This window comes from Calidris pugnax, unplaced genomic scaffold (assembly GCF_001431845.1).
Source record: "Calidris pugnax isolate Ruff unplaced genomic scaffold, ASM143184v1 scaffold1, whole genome shotgun sequence".
NCBI classification, from domain to species: domain Eukaryota; kingdom Metazoa; phylum Chordata; class Aves; order Charadriiformes; family Scolopacidae; genus Calidris; species Calidris pugnax.
The window spans coordinates 5,223,283-5,236,073 of record NW_015090800.1 but is presented as its reverse complement, the minus strand read 5'-3'; the positions used below and the strand labels follow the sequence as shown (position 1 = coordinate 5,236,073).

General features: G+C 40.2%; 1 protein-coding gene across 6 annotated transcripts in view; it reads left to right on the top strand.

The window, feature by feature from the left end:
• Nucleotides 1-12,791, top strand: part of ERC1 (ELKS/RAB6-interacting/CAST family member 1) — a 289,235-nt gene that overhangs the window by 218,540 nt on the left and 57,904 nt on the right. The window lies entirely within an intron of this gene.

Sequence of the window (12,791 nt, the reverse complement as noted above, 5' to 3'; positions counted from 1 at the left end):
ATTTTCCTTAGCAATGGTGCAACCAATTAAAGGGCAAGTATATCAAAACAAGCAAGAGGTTACTTATAAGAGGTATGGGAACTTCCATTTATCCTGTAGCGTAGACAGGTTTTCATTACAGCCAGTCTCTGTGTGATACAAGCTGATTTAAGTTTGTTTCTTCTATTTCATATCCTTGAAATTTGAGGTTTTTTACTTTTTTAAGATACTGGGGTTATATCTGTAAATTTGCATGTGATAATATTCCTCAATAAGGTAATTTTCATGGGAGTTTTGTTTTAACTACAGGATAAACACAGCTTCACGTTTCTTCAATTAAAAAGGTGTTAGTACCTGGAATGTGCTAAAATGAGGTTTTTCCAATTCACATATGAATGACTTGCTCTCTCACCTTCAACATGGTGAAGTTTCATGTGCTTGTGTCTCATTACAAAACATGGACAATAACAGCTTACTCTGAGATGGTTGAGCTTCGTTAGTTGGGGTTTTTTTTATAAAAATCCTTTAAATCTATACATGAAAAAAAGCTTTATGTAACAGAATCTATCATTATGTTTAGCAGGGATCAGATAATAAAGGGTTGTCAACACTCTGTTTCCATGGTTTAGATCAAGCTTAACAGTGCTGGTTCTGGAGCAGAGTATGCATCCTCATTCTCCTAAAATATTTTTACAGCACGCAGCTCCAGTTTCTTTTCATTCTTCCCATGAAGAAAAGGGACTGGTTAGAGATAAAAAAAGAAAAGGAGACGGCAGGATGCTCCCTACTTACTGTAGAAGGCCAGTTGCTTTAAGCATCTGGAAAGTTGTTTATCTTCAGAGCTCATCAGAATATACTCTAGTGCCAATTCAAACAAATCTTCTGCACTAAGAGACTGCAAGTAGCTACACCTACTTTCAGACCCAGATCTGAAAAAGGAAATTAAATGAAACCTCTCAGGCCCCTTCTGCTGCAATTATGGAACTAAATATATCCAAATTTTATCCGTAGCCCCTGACACCTGCTCCATTCCTGTCCTCAACCCTTTCAACAGCTTCTGTTTGCTTAGAAACACTTTTTTAGCTCTACTTAAGCAGTGGTCATTGAAGCTACCAGGAGCAAGAGGCAAAGTGGTGCCTCAGTGCTGAATGAAACTGCTTCTATCCTTTTTCCCTTGATGCTGCTGTTCCTTGTCCAGATACTTGGCGTTTCTTGTGCTCCCTTTTCAATCCATCTCTTGGGCAGCAGCAGCAACCAGAGAAGACTGAAATCCAGGTAGTAAATTAAGATCAGGGTGGAACAGATGTCAGCATTTCTGCTGCTGTCGTTACTACCACCAAACTCTAAAACATCCTTTGCAGAATTAATGTAAGCAGTCCCATATACTGTGCTTGACATAGCAAATATATCTTTTTAGAAATCAGACAAGGTTGTTCTGGAAGAGGGGCTTGGACTATCATAGAAAGAACCCTCAAGAGAAGAGGGAGGAGGAAGTTAGGTGAAACACATCAAGGTTGGTGGTTGGATAGAAAAGAAATAACGAAAGCAATCTGTAACTCTAGTAAGAAAACTTGTTGAAATACAGAGGAAAATTGAGATGTTTGTAAAAGAACAACAAAATGAAATAATTCTACACCTCTGGTATGTAACATGAAACCAGATGTCACAGGGATAATGGCAATTAACATAGAATAATATTCACAGCTGGAATATGGGTACAAGTTGTTCAGGAAAGCTAGAAATAAAAATACAGGTGACATATATTAATGATACTGGAGATCCTGAGGAAATAAAAAGTGATAGCATAAATGAAATAGCATTACTTTAAGTCAAAATAATGTAAGGACCATAAAAGGAGTTATACAAATAAAAAGTGGATAGTAGCCTGCTGTGGATTTTAGGTGTAGAGTAGATGTACATAACAATGGAGAAATGTGTTTTTACAGGAGACATCTATTTATTGGATACAAATCAGAGAAACTGCTGAACTTCTTAACTCAATATTTCCTAGATCGCCCAGAAGTAATTTTGATTTGAGACTTCAGAATGGTAATAAGAGCTGATGATACTAGGGAAGAAATCATCACCAAAACCAATTTCAACTGTAGTGACCATGAACCGAGTACGCTTATATTTAAATGAAAAAACCCTATACTAAACAAGTAAATTTTTCAATTTCAAAATAGTAAACTGAAAAATCAGGAATATTATGTAGCAAGTAAATCGGACAGAAGGGTTCAGAGATTTGAGTGAGGGGAAGGAGGGAATTTATTTAAATCAGAAGTCCCAAACTATGAGCTCTTTACCTCTCAAACAAGGGGGGAAAATGTAAGGAATAAAAGAAGTGGAACTACAATGCAGTGAGGACAGGGGTAGGATTAGCAATAGTATGCATACAGTCCCAAAATTAAAGTAATGCCGTTGCCTTGATTTGCAATGAGCAGAAAGATAAAATATAAAGGAAGGTAACTTTGGTGACCTATCAGAAGAAATATGTTAAGCATGGAAGCAAGACAGTAATTTAGTAAGAAGGTGGATTCTCTATCAGTTTGTATTTTTGATTTGAGACTAAAGGTTGGATAGTTTTCTTAAACTACTATGTTATAAATCGTGACTTGGGTTTTTCACAGGATAAGAAGTCACACTAAGACTGCAGTATTTCTGTCATTGACTGATGTAGCAGAAATTTCCTTCTACCATCTTTCACCTGAGGTCTAATTCACAAAGATGTAATTAGAGAAGAATTGTTTTCACTCTAGTAATTGTGGTTGGTTGATATGTTATAATCAATGTGAATTCCATGATTCACTTCCCATTCTTAAGTTTTGGCAGCCCTGGCTTTGGCAACTAAGGGTTTGATGCTGTCACAGGGTCTTGAAGAACTACAGTTCCTCCAGGAATAAGGAACCTGTGGTCAGATTTGGGTTCCTCCCCTTTATTCAAGGCTAAGTTTTAACTTAGGATTGCCAGGCTGCAGCGATACACAATCAGTGGTGCTGACACCAGGGAGGGGGCAGGAACCTGAAGATGGGGGAGCAGAAATGTCTTTTTCAGCAACAGCCCTGTCTTGCGTCAGCTTAAGCCAATAGTGAAACCACATGCTAAGCTAAAGCTCAACTTGTATTTGACCATGTCACAAGAGAAGAAACTCGAGCTGCTTTTCTTATAAGATAATTTTTCAAGATCTGGTGGATGTATTCCAGTGGCGAATTGCCTGGATGAAAATTATACCTTAAGTTTGTGCTGTATTTACACTGCTGTGTAACTGCAGATGAAGAAAGACAGCGCAAGTGTCAGAACTTCCTTCTCAGAAAAGCCAGCTCTGTGGAGTTCAAGAGACTTGTGAGTACTTCTGTCTCTCATCCAGCTTCTGCATTGAAGGCTGGTAAAACAAAGAAAATTGTCTTAAAAAAAATAGTACCCTTTATAGGGAAAAATCTCCTATAACATCAGGTGCCAAGATTGAAGGTTCCTTCTAAAATGTACCATCTTCGAGAACTCCCACTCTTCATAGGCAAGCAGGTAAGGCTCAGGTACTATCAGTTTAGCAGCTGTGGTACGCAGCAGCCTCTTTTTCACTGGAGGAAATAATCAGTAAAAATAGTTCAGGAACTATTTGTAGTAGTTCAGGTTCAAAAGTCCCTCTGCAAAAGCTTTAGATTTTTTTTTTCTGGGCATGCTGGCAACACAGTCGAGAGCTGCACTGCACTTCTGAGTGCTCAGAGCTGAGATGTGAGCAAGACTAGGAATTGCAAAGCTTTGCCTCAGAGGCCAAAATGGTAAAATTAAGATGGAAATTAAAAGAAGGGCTAGAACATTGACAGGAAAGGTAATATAAAATGTTTATAAGATTACTTCTGACTATATCAAATATGTTGAGGGAAAGGACTTTAAAAAGCATTGCTTATCAGTCCTGGTAAGGAATGATGCTTCTGTGATTCTAGATGTTTAGGATGTTAGAGAAAATGTGAGCAGGAAGGTCTAAATATGTTATCAGTGTCTGTCTTTTTTTATTTTATTTCTTTTTAAACAAGGACAGCACAAGTGATAATCATTCCTTTATCTAAAATTAACAGTGATTTATTATCACTTCATTCATACAATGGAAAGTTAAAGGAGCATCTCTTTTCCAACCACACAACTCTATTTGCAAAGAATCTATATTTTTATCTCTTGTTTTCCAGTTGTGGTTACTTGTAAGTAATGACATTGAAAAGAACAGTAAAAAGGTGTCAATTCAAGAGGCTTCAATTTGCTGATGACAAACAACTTTTTGATTTTCTTCTCACTTGGTTTGCTTGAATTTGCAATTCCTTTTTTGGTAGCTGTGAGAGTGTAGATCAGGGGTGAGAAAGACTGCTGACGTGCCATCCAGACAAGGCAAAGGTAACTTGCTGATTCAGGAAACAAGTACAGGAATGGAAGGAGTGTGGCATTACCCCTTTTGACTTAGGGTGTAAGGCCATGTGTGGGAAATTAATTTGCAGCCTGAGGTTTGATTATTCCCAGCTGTAATTAAAAGAGCAGGTAGCACATACTGCCAAGTTACATTTTTTTCCCACCTTCGTGCAGCAAGAGGTTGCTACTGTTTCTTTTGGAGAAATATTTTGCTCACTTTGGGATACTTTGTGCTTTTCATATAGCTGTATCTTAAATACTGCAGAAACAGTAGCTGGTGCAGAATTTGGCAACTTGTGTATTAAGTAAACTACTGGCCTATTAGCATCTTGAAATTATGTTCTCTGGTCTGCCAGTATTTTTCAAGGTTAAGAACCAAATTCTGATACCCAGAGCTCTGGGAGGACTGCCTCCTCCCTGCAAGGTACTGCAGGTTCTGTAACCACCATGACAGGAGGGTGGATCTTAGTTGCCAGGGTCTCAGGGTGTTAGACAATGGAATTTACTCTCCACATGGTTCAGAGTGGTTGATTTTTTTTTAATTTTCTGAAGATGTTTTATAACCAGCATAAATAGTAGAAAAAAAATTGAATTTGGAACTACCATGTGTTGACAGAGTCTATGATGAAACGGATGAAGTTAGCACCGGGAGAACTGTCCCATTGGATCAGCTGTTTGGTGTGTTGCATTACTAATTACTTTTTAAGAGTTTATCAAGGGTGACCCACCCAAACACTGTCCTTCTACCAAACTCATGAAATTTCTAAATACCATGTCCTAACACTTTTATATTCTAAGCTGTTGCCTAAATGTCTGTCTAGCTCTTATAATACTGCAGTACTCTTTCTGAATCTCTTTGCCTGCTAGTTCTTCGCGTTGTTGTCACTTCACAGGAGGGTTTTTTTAATTCATATGCAAATAATACGGTTCTTGTTTTAATGGTGATTCACCATGGTAAGTCTTACAAATGTCTGTGATAGAAAAGCATTAAAAGCCCTTAACAGCATTTTCCTTAGGCTTTGTGTAAATGCCATGGACAAATATCAGACAACTGAAGCAAGTACTGCCCAAGTAGCAGCTCTTTGCTTCTGTAGTTCCTGATGTCCTTACTGCTGGAGGGAATAAACAGTTTAGGAAACAGCAGAACCTTTCCAGTATGAAGCCTGGTATATTCAAGGCGTAACAGCCATAATTACAGTTTAATTTAATGTGCAGGTTTGAAAACTCTGGCAAGCCAGTCACCCCCCAGAGAAGAGCAGCAGTCTGTGTTGAAGGAACTGACTGGATTGCTATGAGCTTGTAGCTACCTGATCTCTCCAAATCTGTGTCAGATCCTTAAATGCTGTAGTTTATTGCCTGCCAGAAAGAAAACAGTCTTGATCCCTGTAATGAAACCAGACCTGATGGAATTATCCAAGTTCCTCAGTGACATTAAAATCAAAGCAGCTGCTGATCTCAATATTGCTTTTATATTATCTCATCCGTACTTTCCGAAATACTCCACATAGGAAGAAATCTCATAATTTGAAATAGAATTATATAGAACAATGTATTTATAACATTTCTATATGGAATTTGTGTTCTCTCAGTCATATGTAAGCATATCCTTTTAATATAATGTATATATTTTTTATGTTTTGAAGCATCATTAATTCAACACTGTTTGCAGCCTGTTATTCTTTCTAATTATACAGCTGATAAATATTCCAGCCTTATGACCCTGAGAACTGTGCTACAAAGTACAAAACTGCTTTTTAAAATTCACTTTGTGTTATGTTTTACCAAAAGGATCCTTCTCCTTTACTAGGAAGGACCTGTGAAGGCATTACATAGTCTCCTAAAACCAACTGATGTAGAGAGCCATGTAAAAACATCTTGATTCTATTAGGATTTGTAAGCCAGAGGACAAACTTGGCTACCCTGGTAGATAGAACATTTTTACTGTTGTGGATGAACTTTTTTTTATTACCCCTTATTGGACTTATCCTGCTACAGTTTATTATCCGGGAATAGCGTATATTAGTCCTGCAGTGCTGAGGGTTACTGAGTAGTTAGAAAGTCTCATGTCCCCATTTGCAAAAATATGCTGTGGTTCACCAAAGAGGAAAAAGAGGAATGAAACAAAACTGGTGTCTGCAGTGCTCCAGGGAGATGTGTTACAGTTTTGGCTCCGCTGTACACTGGGGTGTTTTGGTGCTAGTGGGACTTGGTAACTGCATCTGTATGAGCTGTAGTTCCTTATTTGCTGGGTTCATTCAAATACTTGGTCACTCAAACTACCAAATATCACCCAAGCCCATACAAGAAATCTCATCTGTGCTGTGTATGTCTTTTTCTAGGGCCCGCTGTAAGCATGTGTATGTGATGATGGCACCTGCCATTTTTCCTGAAGTCACCGCAGCTGAAGTATTATCTTAAAAAATATTGTTCAGCATCTGAAATTAAATGGTGTACAACTCTCTAACCTTTTTCTTCTCTGCTACAGAGAGATTTAGAAAATACCTCTTTGCTGAATGGCTTCTACCGCTTGTAGTATTAGTAATGTGTAATAGTATAATAGTACATTGTTATAATTTTTAAGCTTTCATTCACGGAAGACTGTTTCTGTGATTGAGGGACATTCGTAAAGCTTTGCCTTGCTTCAAGGCTGGTACCGAAAACCAAGCTGCAACTTAAATTCTTGCTATCTTGCCCAGTTATCTTCCCAAAATCAGGCATTGCCATTCAAAGTCTGAAGGAGATGTACCTTTGCATACTATTCTTTGTTGTGCATTGACAAAAATATTAAGATGGCCAGTAAATGCAACAGGACAACCTCATTAGGAAGGCTTCAAAGGCCTGCAATATTTGGCATCAGAAGAATTCAGTCATGACACTTTTCAGTGGTTTCTCACCTCTGCAGCCACTGCTTCCTTCCATGAGACATTTCGGTCCTCTGGATCTGTCTGTGTCTCAAAGCTGGAGTCACTGATTATTGCTGCTGCTTTGGCATCAGCTCTAAGAACTCTCAGTCTCAGCCCAACTGGAAATACAGTGCATTTCTCCACCGCATAATGGAGACCGTGGATGAAATGAGAAGTGCTCCAGAGACAGCTCTACTGCCATATAACTACTAGCCCTATCTGAAACACCCAAACTAACTTCTGTGAGCTCTAGTGACTCCTGCATTAGCTAGCATTTTAAACGATCAGCCATGTTGGGTTGTGCAAGTGCGTGCTTTGCCTGCCTGTTGGGACATCTCAAGACTTCCGATGTTGTGTACTGAAGACATTCACTTTGCTGGAGAAGCTAAACCTGTACCACTGACTGTTGGCTAAACTGAAGTTGGGCCTGTAGGACCAACTGTAGCACTCCTGCCAGATAGGTTTGTTCATGTGCTACTGGCACCATTCACACAGCATCTCATTTTCTCCTTCTTGCCACCTCACCCATCTTACAGCATGTTCTTCTCCCCTCCCTGGGCATAACAGCTCTCAGAAAGGGAAATAAGTCAGTTTTTAAATGCTCTTCAGTCACAAACCTTGTCTTTTGCCTGGTGATACTAACTTTTTCTGGTCTTTTAGAAAAATTTTAGCAATTCCAAGTTCTGTTGGAACAGCAGCGTGCCATTACAGACACATCTTCTTTCAGCAGAGTGACACTTCTCCTGTATGAAATAGTATCCTTTTAGCTTGCGGGATTCAAAAATGCAGCTACAATGCACATATCACATTACAGGATATTTTTCTTACTTTGGTTCAAACTTCATCTTGTTTCAGTTCCAGAAAATAGTCAGAAAGCCACAATGACTTTCACCCGACTGCTTGACCAGCACCTCGGTCTCACACATGATACAGTACTGAAGTTTGGCCAGTAGAATGGTTTTTTCTAAGGCATAGTGGCAAAGATTATTCAGCAAATAATAACTTATGGGCTGCTATCCATATCTCGTTGTCCTGGTCCTAGAGTTTTCTTGTAAGAAGTAGAGATGGGCAACAAAGGATTTGATTGCAGGAGGTATGCTTTACATGCTATTTGAGGCACCTCCAATTTCCATACCAGAGTAATGGCTATATAGATACTGTTACAGAGATATTCTTGGCTCTGGTCCTGAATCATCAGCAAGGATTGTGGGATTACTATTAAAAGAATAAGTGTTTCTTTAGAATCAAAACAGATTACTCTAAAGAAAGTGAAAATGACCAGAGCTCCAATCCAGCCTGTCTTTCCCAGGATACCGACAGCTAGAAAAAAGCAGAGGTCATGGATCATGTTTTGTCACTTCACTCTATCGATATTTTTCATGTTTCAGGCAGACATCCAAAATTGGATACTTTTCCATAAAGCAAAAGCAACAGAAACAAAGTGGCAATAATAATGCTCCCATTATCAGTTGTTCCCACACCTACAGTCTACAACTGGAAATCTGATGTGCACCTTGTCCTTTCTTCTACTCTTTGTCTGCATTAAGTCATCAGAATATTTGTATTTCTTCGTAGAATAAATGTATTTAGGGTATCTTTCGATTATCCTAAAGTGTCTAAAAAAATTGCGTAACTTTGTGGTGCCATGTCTTGGAAGACAAAGGAATAATTTAAGGTGCTAGTTTTTCTAGACATGATCTAGGCAGGATCCAAGTACTCTCTAAACTGGATCTGTCGCATTTTTGATATGCTGGTTGTCCACTTAAAGCAAGCTTACTCTCTTAGCATGTACAAGAAACATCTGTAGAAATCCAGAGATAAATTCCACCCACGGAAAGTCTATTGTGTAAGTTCATTCTGCTGTCAGATGGTGAACAATTTTGTCTGGTGAAACTCACCTTTTTCTCTTGAGATTTCACTGAATTTCACTGAATTTTTCACTGAATTTCTAGAGTTGGAAGGGACCATAGAGATCATCTAGTCCAACTCCCCTGCTGAAGCAGGATTGCCTAGAGCTAGAGCATGTTACTCAGGACTGCATCCAGGCGGGTCTTGAAAATCTCCAAGGAAGGGGACTCCACACCCTCCCTGGGCAGCCTGTTCCAGGGCTCTGGCACCCTCACCGTGAAGAAGTTTCTCCTCATATTTGAGTGGAACCTCTTATGTTCCAACTTGTGCCCGTTGCCCCTCGTCCTCTCACTGGGAACCACTGAAAAGAGTCTGGCTCCCTCCTCCTTCAACCCTCCCTTGAGATACTTGTAGGCGTTGATAAGGTCTCCCCTCAGCCTTCTCTTCTCCAGACTAAAGAGTCCCAGCTCTCTCAGTCTCTCCTCATAAGGGAGATGCTCCAGTCCTTGAATCATCTTTGTTGCCCTTCGCTGGACTCTTTCTAGTAGTTCCCTGTCCCTCTTGAACTGGGGAGCCCAGAACTGGACACAGTACTCCAGTTGTGGCCTCACCAGTGCAGAGTAGAGGGGGAGAATGACTTCCCTTGACCTGCTGGCCACACTCTTCCCTATACAACCCAAGATACCATTGGCCTTCCTGGCCGCAAGAGCACACTGTTTACTCATTGCATCCAGCCAACCGGTTATGGCATCATAGAAGGCTATCAGATTGGTCATACATGATTTACCCTTGGTAAACCCGTGTTGCCCACTTCCAATAACCCCCCACTCTTCAACTTGTTTGGAGATGACATCTAGAATGAGTCTCTCTATCACCTTCCCAGGGACAGAGGTGAGACTAACTGGTCTGTAGTTCCCAGGGTCCTCCTTCTTGCCCTTTTTGAAGACTGGAGTGATGTTGGCCTTCCTCCAGTCCTCAGGCACCTCTCCTGTTCTCCACGACTTCTCAAAGATGATCGAGAGTGGTCCAGCGATAACGTCTGCCAGCTCCCTCAGCACTCGTGGGTGCAACCCATCAGGGCCCATGGACTTATGAATGTCCAGTTTGGCCAAGTGGGCCCGAACCTGGTCCTCATCTACTTGAGGAAAAATTTCCTCTCTCCATACCGTCCCCCTTGCCTCCAAGGTCACAGATTCATGAGGGGCAGTCCTAACAGTGAAAACTGAAGAAAAGAAGGCATTCAGCAAGTCTGCTTTCTCTGTGTCTTCCACTACTAGGGTGCCCACCTCATCCATCAGTGGGCCCACATTATCCCTAACCTTTCTCTTGCTGTTATCATACTGAAAAAACCCCTTTTTGTTATTGTTAACATTGGTGGCCAAGATGAGCTCCACTTGAGCCTTGGCCCTTCTAATTTTCCCCCTGCATATCCTCACCGCTTCATGGTGTTTCTCCTTATCTGCCAGGCCCTTTTTCCAAAGATTATAAGCCTTCTTTTTGTTCCTGAGTTCCAGCCGAAGCTCTCTATTTAGCCAGGCTGGTCTTCTTCCCTTCCTGCTTGATTTTTGGGACTTAGGAATAGCTTTATCTTGTGCCTTTAAGAGTGCCTCCTTGAAGAATGACCAGCTTTCCTGGGCACCCTTGCCCTCAAGGACCATCTCCCAAGGGACACCCCCAACCATGCTCCTGAAGAGGCCAAAGTCTGCCCTTCGGAAGTCCAGGGTGGCAGTCCTGCTGGCCCCCCGCCTTGCTTCAGTGACAATCAAAAATTTTATCATTTCATGATCACTTTGTCCAAGACGGCCTCCAACGTTTACATCCCCCACAAGACCTTCCGAGTTAACTATCAGCAGGTCCAGTAGGGCACTTTCCCTGGTTGGTTCCCTCACCAGCTGCGTTAGGAAGTTGTCTTCCACGCATTCCAAGAATCTCCAGGACTGTTGCCTCTCTGCTGTGTTATATTGCCAGCAGATATCAGGGAAATTGAAGTCCCCCATGAGTACAAGGGAGATGCATGGTTCTTTCACATTATTGATAGAAGATATATGGCTTCAGTTGAGATCCTGGTAACAGCAAACTTCTGTGTATGGGTAGCTTGAGCAACACTCTAGCAATCGTTGGAGTGACTGAGGGGATAATAGAGATCACATCTTAGAAGTGGATTTTTTATGTTCTAGTTTCTTCTGCTGTGCAGTGATAGAGGTCTTAAGCTTTCACTGGCAAAATGTTTCAGTCTCTGACTGGGATCAGAGACTGACTGGGATGAGAAGGAAGCCAGGTCATACATCATCACTCTTTTCTCACCTAAACCTGTAGAGCGTAAGAAAAAAGATGTTCTTCCATCCCCAGCTATCACTTATCTGAAAGCAGTCATAGACATTCTGATCAGTGAGTCAATTTTCACCCATTGTCTTAGCAAAACTTCACGCCTTTCAAGTGAGAGCAGTATATTTTTTTTTCCACCTGTAAAAAATAACAAGAGCTTTTTAAATATAACTCGCAATGAGAAACAACCTCAGAACCTGGCAGTTTCTGCTCTGGGGCTGTGGAATCAGCGTGCCTTTCACATAACTCTGTGGGCAAAAGTGCTGTGCTGGCTCCTGCCAAGCTGGGTTAAAAGATTGTAGCCCTGAGCTGCTTCTCAGAGGCTACTGTCTTCTCAGGTCCATCAGCAGGACTGCACAGTAGTTGCTTCCTGATCCCATTCTATTTAAATAATGTGTTGAGGACTTTTTTTAAGAGACAAACCAGTATTGCTCAGACTTTGTAAAACAAGGTCAAGGAGCAAATATATGTGTGGTTATTACAGATTGGAGAAGAGATTACTAAGTGTCCAGGACAGTAAGTTCTTTGTCCAGCTGAGCTGCAGCCAATCTGACTGCATCCTATATATTTAGGTATGTGTCTCCCTCCACCCTTGATCTAAGCACTGATGTATCTGATGAAGTTACTTCATTCTTAGTCTGCAGAAACATTACAATATTAAATACATATTTTCATGCTCACCATGGTCATAAAGGTTGTAAAGTTTTCAGCATTTTAACAGGTAAAATTTTCTGTACTCCGGTAGTATCACTCCTTTCCCTTTGCAAGCCCTCATTTTAAAAGACCATTGTTTAGATACATATGTTCAAAACATCAATATTAAATAAAAGCATTGTCCATTTGTCCTGTTTTTGTCAAATATTCTTGGTCATGTATTCTTTCACCTGGAGCTTAATGCATACTTTTTGGAGCAAGTATTTTTGGTTTAGCTACAACTACAAATTCCTAACTAAGATTAAGTTTAGTTGTTCAGAACAAAGATGGAGGAAGAAAAAGAGAAAGCTATTTTACTACAAATAAAGTCTGCTTGATGAGCAGTAGCAGGTGAATTAGAAAAAGCATGTTTAGTGTCACTGGTACCATCAACAGTTTGCCAGTGTCATCCTAAGTCACCAGATTGAGATTGGTCTTTATTAAAAAAGATCTTGACAACTGTCAGAAACATATAGGTATAGTAAAAAGCAATCTTAATAGTTTCCATTATGCTTCTATAACTATTGTTACATCTTTAATAAAATGCTCAGCGTCATAGCAATGTTATTAGCATAATAATTGCTATTGTCATGACAAACAGAATAGTTTTAACACATTTGATTAGTTTTTAAAAAATTATTCACT